This window comes from Podarcis vaucheri, assembly GCF_965113315.1.
Source record: "Podarcis vaucheri genome assembly, chromosome: 8".
Classification (NCBI taxonomy): domain Eukaryota; kingdom Metazoa; phylum Chordata; class Lepidosauria; order Squamata; family Lacertidae; genus Podarcis; species Podarcis vaucheri.
Genome location: NC_138766.1, coordinates 2,856,619 through 2,869,796, shown reverse-complemented (window position 1 = coordinate 2,869,796; position 13,178 = coordinate 2,856,619). Strand labels below are relative to the sequence as shown.

The following is a 13,178-nucleotide window of genomic DNA, read 5'->3' as shown; positions in this document are numbered from 1 at the left end:
ACAAATTTCACAAACAAATGTGTCACTTCACAGCAGAGGTTACACACAGTGCTATTTTTCTAGAGAGAGAAAAGAGGTTCCTAGCTTGAAAAAGAGACATTGCGCATACCTTTGTAAACCAAGAAAACTTTAATAACAACATCTGATTGCAGGAAAAAGAAAAAGAAAAGAAAGAAAAGAAAAAGAGGTTCCGAAACTCACCACGAAGGTTTCCCTTGCTCTCTTGTAAAGACAATGGCGCCCACATGAGAAGTGCCAGAACTGAGTTCCAGCTGGAAAAAGCCCTGGTTATGTGACTTTTCAGGGTAGAGTCTATTTCGGCATGGTTAAGGCTTGCCCACAAGTGGGGTGCTTCAACTTGTGTCCATGTAAGAGACTTCTTGGATTCTGAACATGCCTGGCCCAAGTGGAAGAAAAATGAAAAGGCAGATGTGAGCTCCTAAACTAGAAGTTGGTGTGCCTAGACTGCAGGCCCCTTTAGTTCTTGCAAATGCAGCTAGCTTTGAGGAGGTTTTGTGACCTTTCCCGTCAGCTTTAATATCTGTCAGTGACACCTATGTAACAATGGCAGGAGTTAAAGGCGGTCTCAGTGTCTGGTTGCTTATGCCAGGATCTCTATCAGCATGGATTGGTCTATTGTGCACACGCAGAGAGCTGATAGTCCCCTTTCTTTCAGAGAGGCTGACACTGACCTAATGCCCTGATCCAACATAAACCAACAGGGAAGATATTTAGCCAGCGGACGCCTTGTCTGCATTGAAGTCAATGGAAGCAGGAATGTTAAGCAGCTGTGTCATTTTCTTCGTATGATTGGAATCTGATTAGACAAGTTGGAGTGGGAGAAAAAAACAAAGTTGCATTGAGAAGGCTAATTTATGCAGCCGAGGCTCACACACACACCATCGAGAGTTATGATCTCCATGGAATAGTGCTGTTGTTGCGACTCGCTTCTGTGGCGTTTTGGTGCCTGCGCTTTTGTCATTTCTAGACATGCGTAATGTTAGAAACAGCATAAACAGGGGAGCCCAGAGGGAAGCGATCTCAGTATTGCCTGCAGTGCAGAGAAAAGATATATTTCAGGCTGTGAGTATGCTTCGATTCTGCAAGTGTGTGTTTATGGGCGTGGGGGGAGAGAACGAAATGGAATGTGAAATTGGAAGCAGACTTTTGTCCAAAGCCATCCTTGTGTATGTGGAAGGCAACTTCCACTCACAGGAGAGCTGTTTTACATAGATTCATAGAACTGTGGAGTTGGAAGAGACCCTGAGAGTTATCTAGTCCAATCCCCTCAAAACGGGAATCTCAAAATGTTGTGCTACAACATTGCCTGAGAAAAATTGACCTTGATCCAAAGAGTTCTTCCCCTTACAGTACATACCTCTGAAATGGTCAGGGATGGGGATGCATCTCCCAGGTTCCCCGCTCCATTTCAGAGGATCTCCTTCTGGTCCCACCAACACCCGAGATAAGGCAAATGGGTCCCCAAGGAAAGTAGGGGAGCATCCTCCCGTGGCCCACGGAGTGGTAGACCTGCTCCCTAAGTCGCTTTTCCTGGCGGCTGCTGCTCTTCTTCTTCTTCTTCTTCTTCTTCTTCTTCTTCTTCTTCTTCTTCTTCTTCTTGTTAGAGCAACTTGGTTTGAAACCAGAGCTTAAGGCACCAGATAGCTAAAAATGCATAGCAATGACTCGGGGAATTCTGAGATCCATGTCCAGCTCTTTCAGGGTGGGCTTACACCACCACTCCTAGAGATGAAGAAAGTCTGTGTGCCCCCCCCTGCCCCTGATTGGTAGATCCCAGCGATACAATGCAATGGCATCAGGGCTGCGTGAACAGTGTGCTGCCACCAATTTCACAGCTGCCACAGTTTAAAATACAGTTTTAAATGTGCTTAAATCAGGTTTGTAAGTTAGAGTTTGACACATTTGGGGAAGTTCTTTTCACATTTTAAACTCTTCTTCCTGTATAGAAATGCCTCCTTGCTCTAAAGGCCTCTTGACTCACCATTGCTCCCTTTCATGCCCTTTCTCCTCCATTCCATGAGCATTTACAGCTAGGCCACTTTCTCTACTTTCCCTCTTTCTGGTCTCCACAGGGTGAAACTTTTAAGGTCAATTTCCCCAGTTCCTCATCTGTGTCCTTCTTCATCAAAACGTTAGCATGTGCACCAGTGCAGACACCCGCCCTTTTGAGGAAGAGAGAGAGAGAGAGAGAGAGAGAATGTCGGGGAGGGTGAGAAGCTACACTGGTGAAATGGACAAAATTTCTGCTTCACTTGACTATTTGTGTGTTTATGTAGAATCCCAAAGACTTCTATCTCAGGGTCTTTGGGCCCCATGTTGGGCAAAAAGATTCCTGTAAAAAATGATTTAAATCAAGTCTTACTGACTAGTGATTTAAATCAATTTGATTTAAATCAAATCCATCCTGCTAGATGAACCTTGGGGGGGTCCCTTCTAACTCTACAGTTTTATGATTCTCTGACGGCGTTGCCTAGAGTTCTAGCCTCAGGCAGCTGAACTGCCAAGGGAGGCAGGGTCTTCACCTGCAGGAAGCAGAGTTGTGGTGGTGATGTTTGAAGAAGGAAAAAGCAACAATTCATAGTAACTGAAGTGGAGAAAGATTCCAAAGTCCTCCTTATCGTGCTTGAAATTGTGTATGCTCCTTTTGGTCTCTTGTCCCGCCCCCCCGCCCCCCCCCCCCCCGGTCTTTAAATGGCTTCCTGAGTTGAGGTTTCTTTGGTCTCACTCCCTCATTGCAGGGCTGCACTAGAGTACTAGGTTGTTACATTATTCTGAATGCTATTGTGTTGCTTCAAGGGAAGAGATTTTCATCTCTTTAGGCTTTTGTGTAGCTTGATTGCAGTGCTGAAGGGCACTGGTGGCCAGCTGAGAATGACAGGTTGGAGGCTGGAAAAAAATGGTTAAATAGTGTGAATGTAGCTAATAGAAGGGGGGGGGGGTCTGTGATTTGTTCGCCTTAGGGCAACCCAGTGCTTTTTTGCAGATGAAGAGGGTTGTTTGGAGATACACCTGCTGAAGATACTGCTTTACAGTGCAGTTCTATGACTTCATTGGGGTTTACTTCCCGTGGAAGTGTGTCCAGAATGACTGAGCATTGCCCTTAGTCTTGCACTGTGTCAGCCTGTTCCACATCTCTCCAGCTGGGAGAGAGGGGTCCTCAGGCGATGCTAAGGCCTGTTCCACATCTCTCCAGCTGGGAGAGAGGGGTCCTCAGGCGATGCCAAGGCCTTGACTGGTGGGGTTTGTGGGACCTCGGTGGGGCCAGGTGTGCTCTGCTGTGCTGCAGCATAAGAGGCAATTGGAAAGTGTCTTCTATAGGCTTTCAGTTTCTTCATTGACTATTCTTTTTACTGCAGATGTCTTTGTGAAGACACACTGATTTTCCTTGTGTCAAAATATCATTAAGAACCTGATGATTAAGGGAGCAATTAGCACATCTTTTTCATGGAAGATGAATGTTAGAGATCCCTGTGGTGCTAAACTATCTGTGTTTATACTGAATCCATTCATTTCTTTAAAGAGCTTGTTGGTGTCAGGATTTAATTAACCACACGTGAATGAATTCCTGAGAGCCATTAATAAGCAGTATAAAGCTGTTTTCTTGGGAGACGGCCGCTTCCATTTTATGACATTTACCTTTCTACACGTATGATAAATGGGTCGCCCAGCACTGGCTTATCTGCTGGCCCCGCACTCTGAGGCCCAGGCAGGAGCCATCTTCCGTATATGCCTCCCTGTGGCTACTTTGGTTTGATTTCTGGTTTCATCATGGCCATATTTAAGGACAGATGAGTCCTTTTACACGCAGGCAAAGATAATGGTCTATGCACCCTTTGTCAAGTAAGCATCCCCTTCCCATTATGCTTTATTAATTTCAGTACAAACTTGGCAACCAGTATAATTACGGTAGTTTTAAACAAATTATCATGCATACATGTTTTTAATTCCCATTTAATTGATGCATCACAAGTGCTGAATTTATTAGTTCAGTCACTATTTTAATCAGACCCAAACATTAATCGTGCTTTCCATGTGTTTACATATTCTGCTACATTTGCTTACTGCACTCACACATTTTTGTATATGGTGAAGGGGCATTTAGAGCTGCATTCCCCAACCGGGCACCTTCCAGATGTTTTGGATTATCCCTTTTATTAGCCCCATTCGGCACTGCCTGTGGTTCAGAATCTGAGCTGCAGTGCAAAACATCCGGAGGGCCCCAGGACGGGGAACATTGATAACCATATCTTCTAGACTTCCAGATAGCTGTGAAATGGCGGATGGACCACGAATTTGACAGCTCTGTCAAACTCGGACTCTGCAGAGGATCGGGGGAAGCTCTGAGGCAAAGTGTATCCCCCCAAAAGCCTCAAAAGGGTGTTTGAGGTGTCGAGGGATCCTGCAGACCACAAACGGCAGCTCTGGTCTCTGCCCCTGTACCGAAAGGTGCGGGAAGTGGGGGGGGGGGGAGCCGAGCAAAAAGCCAGTGGTTTAGGCACCAGCGCGACTCTGCAGAGCGAAGCCTCTGAACCAGCCAGCAGCAGACTATCATTCCAAATAACGCCAAGCCAAATTACAAAGGTGAGGAGAACAATCTCTCAAGAATACTTTTAATTTAATTAATCCAGCAAAAAACAGGAGGCTAAAAAGGAAGTCTACTCCTGTCTGTGGGTATTTTATATCGCATGAGAACCTTTACAAGTGGAAAAAACTGTGGATTAATTTTTGGAGTTAAAGCCAGCTAATGGACAAGGAATCTACATAGCTTTTAAAATACCAATCTGGATATTTTATGGATTTTTAAAACTTTTAACTTGAATTAAATTTGACCTGAACTTGAGACTGTATTTAAACTTGACCTTGACCTGTGATTATAGTTACATCAGTATTGAACTTGGACATATATATTTGATTTTTGGAACAAACCTGGTGGAATTAATTGACTCTGATTAATTTGGGAAGTTATTAATACTTTCATATTCAAAGAAGCTTGAGATATTGGAGAAAACAACTGAGACTAAACATTGTGTCAAGTTTCAAGAATAAAAAAGTGGATCATAGCTATATTCTGGCAAAATTACTTTGGATTATTATAGAATTAAAACTATATTGAAATACCTAAATTTATTTCTACTCGACATTGAAGCAACAACAAGTGGAACTAACTCCTTGGTTTATTTTTTATTTTATTTTTTAAATCATCTGGAATTGAGATAAACTCTACTGTTGGATTACATTATTTTATATACAGTCATACCTTGGGTTAAATATGCTTTAGGTTGAGCGTTTTCAGGTTATGCTCCGCGGCGACCCGGAAGTAACGGAACGCAATACTTCCGGGTTTCGCCACTCACGCATGCGCATACGCTCAAAATGACGTTACGCGCATGCGCGGAAACGACGAATCGTGGCATGCGCAGTCGCAGGTTGCATTCTATTCAGGATGCGAACGGGGCTCCGGAACAGATCCCGTTCGCATCCAGACATACCACTGTACTAAATAGCTCTGTGTGAAAAGACTGCTACTTACGCATCTCTTCCTCTTCTTGATTTATTCTCTCTACATATCATACTTTCATATTACTTTATTCCTTATATCTTTAAAATAAGACAAAGTATATATGTATGTAAGGTTTTTATTTCTTTTAAATTTTGATTTGTAAATCATTTATAGTACTCAGGCTAAGAACCTGGGGTTGGTAAAGGGGCTAGAACAAAGAGAAACTAGCAAAAAGCTGTACAATATTTTTCCAGCCTCCATGGAAACACCTTGACAAAGTGTTGATAAGGCCAAACAGCTTGGGACTTGGTGGTAGAGGCTATTTGTTTTGAAACTTACTGTTAAGTGAGAATAGGAAATTGAAAGGAAGTGGTCAAGTTTGAGAAATTATTGGTGTAGAATTTAAGAGTAGGAATGGCAGCAAAGAAAGTCCTAACGCCAACACCAAGCAGAAAAGCCTACTTGCAAGAAGATACTAGATCTCAACTTGCTGATCTTTTTTTCAGAATTTAAAATGAAATAGGCAAGGCTTTAAAAGAAACTGTAGGCGCATTAGCTACCCAAAGTGAAAAAAACCAAAGACGGTCCTAGAGGTGATGGGACAAATGAAGGAATTAAATGTGAGAACTACGAAAGTTTAAACTGTGCTAAAAAGGGTAGAAGAGAAAACTAAACGAATGCAGGAAGAGGTGAAAGGTGTGAAAAGAAAACAGGAAAAACTAAAGGTAGATGTGGACAGAGTCTCCACATCTCAGGGATTGGCGTAGGATGCTTTGGTGGTTGAGATGAAACAGAAAGAACTGGTGAGCCGTCTGAGAGGAGTACCAGAAGAAGGTGAGCAGGATTTAAAAGAATATTTAATTGAGGATTTAGCAACCTGGTTGGAAATCGACAAAGAAATCCTGGGTAATTCAATGGACAGGATTTTTAGAATTAGATCTAAATTGGCATAAATGGACTAATGTATACACTATGGAAATGATGCAGCCAATATTGAGCACTTTTCTCCTCTATGCATTTCAGGAGCAGAATTAAACAGCAGCTTAATTCTGTTCCGGAGCAATCAGTGGGACCTGAAAACGGCTTACATTTGCCTGGATAGTGCGTGCCCTATATAATGTCAGCTTGTATACATTTTATAGCCTTGAGAGTTTCTGTAACAGTTATTGGCATTCGTTTATCTTGCTCACCTTCTATTTAACTCAGCATCTTTACAATGTGATCTCCACCCCTCCTCCTTAAACTTTAAATCCTGACAATACTGTAGTTAACAGGATGTTGCAAGCACACATCCGTTAACAACACTGCTGCCAAAATCATTATTTGTGTGCTGGCGGGGAGTTCTCGATGCTGCCCAGGAATTTGTAGAAACCCCCAAATACTGTGATTTGTGAATTCGGACCCATCATACCAAAGTCATCCTTTAGTCCACCATCCTGATTCAAAATGGTTCCTGGCATCCAAACATCAAAGGAGAGGGCCACCTGCCTTTGGAAACACTCCTGCTAAGTTTGGCGATGGTATCTAGCCTGTGCCAGGAAAGGAGACAAAGCCATACCGAAAGTGTTGAATGGTTTCTTTAAATGTAAAGGTTCATCATTGTTCCACCCGATGTGTGTGTCTTTAAGGGGCCAGAGCAAGGGCCAGAGCAAGATAACGAGACCCAGCTTTACAGCTGTGAAACATAGCAGGTGCTGCTGAGTTGTATTTGATTAAGGCGTGTCAGCATCTGGGTGTAGTATATAAGGAGCAGCACCTAGCTCTCCCATTACCCTGGGGGATGGGTTGGTGGTTGGGTCTGGTTTGTTGATGTATTTAGTGTAAATGGAGTTTTTGTTTTTCTTATTAAAACCTTCTTTAAGTACTTTTTGAGTCCCTTTTTAATGCATGGTCTCCCCAGCAAGCTCTCTGCAGTGCTACCATACTGCAAAAAGCCAACAGAAAGTACATTTCAATCCACTATCTTGAATCAAAATGGCAACTGGCACCCAAATGTCAACAAAGACCACTCCCTCCACCTTGGGAACATTTTGTGCCATCTCAAGAGGTGCCAGACCCATAGAGAACAGATGGGCAGACAGAAAGTCATATAGTAGATGATAGCTTTTTCATGCTGTTCCTTCAAAGAGCTCAGTACAACATGCATGATTCCTTTCCAAAGTTCTCCTCACAACAGCCCTGTGAAGGTGGGTTAGGCTGACTGGCCCAAGGGCGCCCAGTGAGCTTCAGGACTGAATCAGGATTTGAACCCTGATCTCCCAGACCCTGGCTACTGCTGCTTGTGCTCATCACTATAAAGCTTGTGCCGGAGTGTATTCCGCATGTTCCTGAGTTGTGGAGAGGGCCCAGTTTTGCAACTGAAATATCAGGTATGCATATGAGCAAACTGAATCTTGGCTCAGCTGTAGACCTCTCCCATACTTCAGGCAAACTGTTTGCTGTAAAACTTTTTCTTTTTCTGGCAACATGGTGTGGGTTTATCTCTTCATTTGCTTGTTGATCTTTTAACAGTGAATTGCTTTTGGAATTTGTGTATCAGGATTCGTAGTAGTGTTTATTTTTAAAGACATTTAACCCCCTGAACCCCAGTGGCCTCTAGGTTGACTTGCAACTTTGCATAAATAGCATCACATAGATCAAAACAAACAATATAAATTGACTGCAGAACACCCCAGTATTAGGGCAGCTCCAAATGAAACGGTGCCAAAAGCTTGAGAGAATCCTCTTTCCAGAGAGAAAGATGTCAGCTAGCACAGGGTTGGTGCTCAGCATCCATTTATGATATTTTGAATCACAATGAGCTTGTATTGAATTGTATTAATTGCTTGATGAATTTGTTTGGGGTTGTTTGCTTTATTTGCTGTTGTGTTTTTGATATGCTTTTAGTGATGGTAATGTTTACCTACTTTTAACGTTTACTAAAATTTGAAAATTATTGTTGTTGAGCTGCTTTCAGCTCTGCACTGTTCCTGCAAAAGCAGAAAATGAAAACGGAAATCATGAATGACACCCTTTCCAGCCAAGGCCTAAAGGAAGGTGAAGTAGGCGAGTGCATCTGGAGGTGGGGGTGGCTTCCCTTGGCAGAATGCCACAGGGCCCTGGCTAGTCTCTCCATGCACCAGCAGACAGATATGGGGAAGGATGGTCCTACAGATACTTGGATCCCAGGTCATTTAGGGCTTTGTGGGTTGAAAGCAGGCCTGCCAATTAATTGTGCCTGGAAACAAGCTGCAAGCCAGTGAGGATTTATTTCTGTCTTGGTGAAATATTCCACACAGTGAATTGCAAAGAGGTGGTTTTCAAATAAATGTTAGGAAGGTCTTCCTGACGGCGCAGCTGTTGGATAATGGAATAGACTGCCTCGACCAGGAAGGACTCTCCTTTGTTAGAGGTTTTTAAGCAGAGTCTCGATGGCCTCCCATTTTGGATGATGTAGCAACACATTTGCTGCATCACTTGTTGGTGGGCGGGTTTCATGCCTTTTAAGGTCCTTTCTAGCGCTATGATTTCATGACTGGATGGTTTCGTGGGAGCCGATTGAAACTAAATCCTTCGAAGACAGAGGTCCTATGGCTGGGTCGGGATGGTATGGGGATGAGGGACCAACTCCCTTCTCTTGAGGGGGCCCAGTTAGTGCCATTGCCTTCCGTTAAGAGTTTGGGTGTAATCCTTGACGCCTCCCTTTCCATGGAGGTGCAAGTTACAGCAACAGCCAAGGCGACATTTTTCCACCTTCGCCGCATCAAGCAGTTGGTCCCTTACCTTTCCCGCCCCGACCTGGCCACAGTGATCCATGCGACAGTCATCTCCAGGCTTGACTACTGTAATTCGCTCTATGCGGGGCTGCCCTTGAAGCTGACCCAGAAACTCCAGAGGGTGCAGAATGCTGCAGCGAGGCTCCTCACGGGGTATCTGCTATGGCAGCATATTCACCCAGTGCTTTTCCAGCTGCACTGGCTCCCGGTGGAGTACAGGGTCAGGTTCAAGGTGCTGCTTTTGACCTTTAAAGCCCTTCATGGCCTAGGACCCTCGTACCTACGGGACCGCCTCGCCTGGTATGCCCCACGGAGAGCCTCAAGGTCCATAAATAACAACACCCTAGTGGTCCCAGGCCCTAAGGAAGTTAGATTGACTTCAACCAGAGCCAGGGCCTTTTCAGCACTGGCCCCAACTTGGTGGAACGCTCTGTCTCATGAGACCAGGGCCCTGCAGGATCTGATTTCTTTCCGCAGGGCCTGTAAGACAGAGTTGTTCCGCCTGGCCTTTGGCTTGGAGCCAATTTGATTCCCTCCCCCCCATTTTCTTTTTTCTTTTCCTTCTCCTACAATGAGGCTACATTTTAATATTTTAATATTCCATTATTTTAATGTTGTATTTTATTTTTGTTTTTAAGTTGTAATCATTCATCTTGTTTTTATTATTGCTTGTAAGCCGCTCTGAGCCCGGCCTTGGCTGGGGAGGGCGGGGTATAAATAAAAAATTATTATTATTATTATTATTATTATGACTCCCAGTTAAAATCTTGGCTCCTGCGTTCCAATGCTTTCATAGGCTGTTCAGGAGAGGCATTAATAATAATAATACGGGGGTATTAATAGAAGTGGGCAAAATAACACTGACTTATGTTAGTAACTTAAAGTATTGATGTATGTGGCCCACTGCTTATAGAACAGTGGAACTATTTTCTAAAAGATGCTCCACCTGAGTCAGGAAGCAAAACTGGATCCAACTGGGACCGTATCCTGCCCATATCTTCAGGCTGCAATAACTGAACCTCTCCCATAAAATGATGACAACGGTGTCTAAGGAAACCTCCTGCACTTGACCTTTATCCATCATGTGATCCAAGCTGGAAGGGATGTGAGCTATTTTATTGGCAGGGGCTTGCAAATAAGTCACAATGTCCTGCCGAGGGTTTGGGTTGGTGCTTGCTCATCTGTTTCTCATGAACAGATACCTGCAACACAGGTATTTTGTAATGGCTTCTATTAAATTGATATTTAGACCTTGTTGTCTGTTCTATAAAATTGAATATATAGTGAATGGGGCAAATTAAAGTGCATCAGTAAAACATTTTAGAAACTAGCCTTATCTGAATTTCAGAGAAGGCATATAAAAATCCTATTGGCCCAAGAAAAGGGAGCAGTGAAATCAAGATAATAAAAATATATTGATCTGTTTTCCTGGAGGAAAACTGTTTTGCAAAACAGAAAGCAAAAGAAGCGTGCAGCAGAATGTGTAAGCTTGTCTATTGCATTAGCAACGCTACATTATTTCTATTGATTTATATCTTTAGAAAATACCTTATGATTTCAGATGACTTAATTATTCAATTATTCAAAATTATTCAAGGTGTCTTTTGGAGGGCGAGTTGTGGGTTTTTTTTGTTAGTGAGAAACATTTGAGTCTCCCAGAATACTCTGCTGCTGATCTGAATGATTCAGCAAGAAGACTTCAGAGGGAACCCAGTTTGACATCGCTCCGCTAAAACATTAGAAAATTTGATTCTGTTCAATGTGGACTTAATTGGGACTCTCAATTTATTTCCCTCCTAAAAGATGTCAACACTATTAATAGTATGATCCCTATGACAATGTCCCCAAGCACCTCCTCCTTGACCTACTCCAGAAGGATTCCATGGCCAATGGGATCAGAAGCCGCAGAAGCATTAAAAATATCTTCTCACTGATGTTATTGGTGGCCTGAAGTTGGTGCCTTTCTGCTTCTGAAGTGGCCTGAAGCCCATTAGAGCTCAGCCACAGAAGTCTACCAGCAAGAGTTATTTATTTTGGTTTGATTTTGTGATTTTTACATTCTAGTTCAGCAGTGGCCAGCTAGAGCCAAGAAGTTCTGAAATTACTTGTTGCTTCGAATTATTACTTCCCTTGTCACAGAAAGTCTAATTTTAGGAGGGAAGAGTATTTGTTGTGCAAGAGCTCAAAATCCACTTAACTGGGTGAGCTGAATTTGCTGGTATGTGATTGAATCCCAAATAGCAACAGTCCAAAAGTGCCAGCAAGCAAGCCTGACTCGGAAACTTTTATCATAGTCATTGAGTATCGCCTAATTTTGGAGGATATTCTTTTGGTTTGAATTTTAGCAATCTTCCAACCTCCCTGTAAGTTTTCAGAACCTATTGAGATGATTTTTTAAAATGTGCCTCTGGGGTATGAAAAATGCATGTTCAGTGGAAGCAAATTACCTTCCCTGTCCCCTTTCCCTTGCAAAGATTAAAGTCTCAAAAAGGGGCGGCACAAAATTAATTATAACCAGAGAGGGATAATGGCAAATTAGAAGCAGATTGGGGCAGGTGCATCCATTCCATATTGATTTTGCGCTGCTATTCTTCTAGAACGTAGCTGAGCCATCTGAGAGGAGAGGGGCTCGCGGAAGAGCAGGGCAGGAGAGTGCTCCCCCTTGCTTAATAATGGATGTAGTTTTGATGAAACACGCTGTCAGGTTGTTGTTTACTGTTTCGGGGCAAGACTGGAATTTATGGCTCTAGAAACCCACCCACTAAGCATTCAGTTTCTTTAAAGAAGCTGTTGTGGATGATTTTTGAACTATGCAACTTTTGTTTTGTTGGTTGAAAAGAATGATTTTGTGACTGCAAGCTAACTTTTTGAGTCCTGGGCATATATATGCCTTTCTGCCAACACCACACAGTGAAATCTGCCTACACCACACAGTGCAGATTTCACTACTATAGCTGCTTGTAGGAATAACTGCATCCTATTGTACATTTTGCCGGGGGGGTCCAATAAAAAGAAGGCATTATTTCCATTAATTTGTGTAGTTACTTAGTTTTATAGTGCCCTTCTCCATAACAGTCAGAGAAAGGGCAATGTGTAGCAAAATAAAATACAACAAAACATAATGCAGCCAATTTAAGTCAATTTGTACAAAACTGCTACATAACTAACAGAGTAACAGCTTTGTACTGAAAACTGACTCCACTAATCACAACTCTCCACCAATGAAAAGCCTGATGAAAGTGGTGTGTCTGCAACTGTCACCAAAATGCAGAGGCAAGTCACTTCTTAGTGGCGGGGCCAACACTCAAAAGGCTTTTTCATGGGGCTCTGCACTGAGCACCATCTGCCATGGATGCTTTAGCCGAGATTCCTGCATTGCAGGGGGTTGGACTAGATGACCCTTGGGCATAGCTGTCAACCTTCCCATATTTTATGCTGTCAGCCTTCCACCGCAGTATGGGCACATGACAAGAACTGTGAAAGAGTAAGTCAGTACTGTATTAAGAATGACTGAGATAATGTATATGGATCACATGTTTATATTAGTGCAGACCATTTCCTTTGATATTCTGAGAGCATAAAGGTAAAGGGACCCCTGACCGTTAGGTCCAGTCGTGGACGACTCTGGGGTTGGGGCGCTCATCTCGCTCTATAGGCAGAGGGAGCCGGCGTACAGCTTCCGGGTCATGTGGCCAGCATGACCAGAGCAGCGCACGGAAATGCCGTTTACCTTCCTGCCGGAGCGGTACCTATTGATCTACTTGCACTTTGACGTGCTTTCGAACTGCTAGGTTGGCAGGAGCAGGGACCGAGCAATGGGAGCTCACCCCATGGCGGGGATTCGAACCGCTGACCTTCTGATTGGCAAGTCCTAGGCTCTGTGGTTTAGACTATTCTTTTTT

General features: G+C 43.3%; 1 protein-coding gene across 3 annotated transcripts in view; it reads left to right on the top strand.

The window, feature by feature from the left end:
* The window catches only part of SEMA5A (semaphorin 5A), a 133,584-nt gene that overhangs the window by 12,656 nt on the left and 107,750 nt on the right, over nucleotides 1-13,178 (top strand). Inside the window, exon 1 of one of the 3 annotated variants that reach the window (XM_082234245.1) lies at nucleotides 954-1,083. The exons of the other annotated variants lie outside the window; for them this stretch is intronic. The gene's annotated coding sequence lies outside the window, so the exon portion shown is untranslated. Of the gene's footprint in view, nucleotides 1-953; nucleotides 1,084-13,178 lie in introns of those variants that run through there. 3 annotated transcript variants of the gene reach the window in all.